Source organism: Oncorhynchus mykiss, chromosome 6, assembly GCF_013265735.2.
Source record: "Oncorhynchus mykiss isolate Arlee chromosome 6, USDA_OmykA_1.1, whole genome shotgun sequence".
In the NCBI taxonomy this organism is placed as follows: Eukaryota; Metazoa; Chordata; class Actinopteri; order Salmoniformes; family Salmonidae; genus Oncorhynchus; species Oncorhynchus mykiss.
In genome coordinates, this window is record NC_048570.1 from 12,066,510 (window position 1) to 12,068,522 (window position 2,013).

Here is a 2,013-nt window from a genome sequence, read left to right on the forward strand (position 1 = left end):
TCTCTCTCTCTCTCTCTCTCTCTCTCTCTCTCTCTCTGTCTATCTCTCTCTCTCCATCTTTCTTTCTGTCTGTCTATCTCTCTCTCCCCCTCTCTCTCTGTGTCTCTCTGTCTCTCTGTGTCTCTGTCTCTCTGTCTATCTGTCTGTCTGTCTGTCTTCCTGCCTGCCTACCTTTCTTCCTGCCTACCCACCTACCTACCTGCCAGCCTGTCTGTCTACCTGTCTGTCTGCCTGCCGCTGACCTGGGAACAGCACTGAGGCGTGAGTATATCCACCACCAGAGACACCAGCAGACTGACACCAAGATCACACTGGGACACAGCAGCCCAATCACGAGTAGGGCTATTACATTTCACAGGAGGGCCCGGAAAAAAAGGTAAATGGAAAACATGTGGGGCATGAGAACCAGACAATATGGAAATGACACACTGTGCTCCACCCCCACTCCAACAGCCCCCCAAATCCCTCCCTCCAGGTCGACCTCTGAACCAACGTAAACCCCCTAGTTTATCAGCCCCAGCTGGGCTCAGAGCCACTTCAAAGGCAACATGTGGAGTTGCTTTGGTTCTGACCGGGATATTGGGCCCAGATGGGCCACAGCCAATCTGCTGGGTGTCCCACACATACTTTCAGGAGGGTATTTGTGTATATAACACTGTGTGTGTGTGTGTGTGTGTGTGTGTTTGTGTGTGCATGCGTGCCAGGGTTAGGCTCAATTCAAAATTGAATTGAGAATGCCTCAGAAATTCCAATTAAATTCTTGAATTGTAGTAAACAGGATACAGAATTTAAATGATAATTTTAATTAAAGGAAATATAGTTGAATTCAGTGAAATTAAATTAAATTCAAATGCCTTTTCTATCCTATATTATGTGTAGTGTATACAAATATACAGTACATTTTGTACATAAAACAAGTATAATTGATTTTCAGGACAAAATAAATGATCAAGGAAAGCAAAACCTGTATGCAAATATTCTTAGTTTTTATATTCATTAATCACTTAAATTGTGTTCAATATTGGGGGAAAAAAATATTGGCTATTCTAAGCACTAAGGTTAAAAGAGGATATGAACATTGTTTCCAGAGAAAAGTGATATATTCCTTGGTATCTGGAAGTGTGACATGTCAGATTCAATAATACTCTCATGTTCTATGACTGAAATGTATTTGAATTGCACTGAATTAAATTATTCTTCCTGTCACTCACATTCAAATTCTACATCCTGTTGAGTGTGAGCAGTTAAATTCGAATTTCAACTCATAAGTTGAATGGGAGTCCATTACAAAATTCTGAATTGAGCCCAACCCTGATGCGTGTATGTGTGTTTGTTTTTGTGTGTGTGTGTGTGATGAGAAGGAGGGGGTGGTGGTTGCTCTGTTTGTGTTTCCTTACATGTGTAGCTGTGGAACTCATAATGCATATCAGATGTACCAGGGCTGAGTGTCTCTTCAAGCTCTCTGTGAAGAGCTGGTGCTTTGCCCTCTGATTAGTGATGCTTAACATCACCTAACAACGCAACAACCCACAGGCCAAGCTGCACCCCTTCTCTGACCACACGTCTCTGCCTGTTGGAGGACATGTAGGTTGTCAAAAGCAGAAAGAGCGATGCTTCATTTCATCAATGAATGGTAGATGTAGTTATGGGCAGCTGATTCGATAAGATAGAGCACCAGCACAATATCAATTTGAAGGAACACCATCCTGTTTCGAGGATCCCGAAGACCTCCCTCGTTCTTCTACAAACCTCCCCTCCCACCGGCCCACCGTGTGTGTGTGTTTGGGTTGTCTGGGTTTGTTTTCGTTTTGACTTGTTGTGGTTTGGGTATGTTTGAACTGCACAGTGATGTTTACCCTGGTCTTGTTTTCCTTACAGTGGGGTGGGGGTTAAGGGAGCATGCACACACACACACACACACACACACACACACACACACACACACACACACACACACACACACACACACACACACACACACACACACACACACACACACACACACACACACAC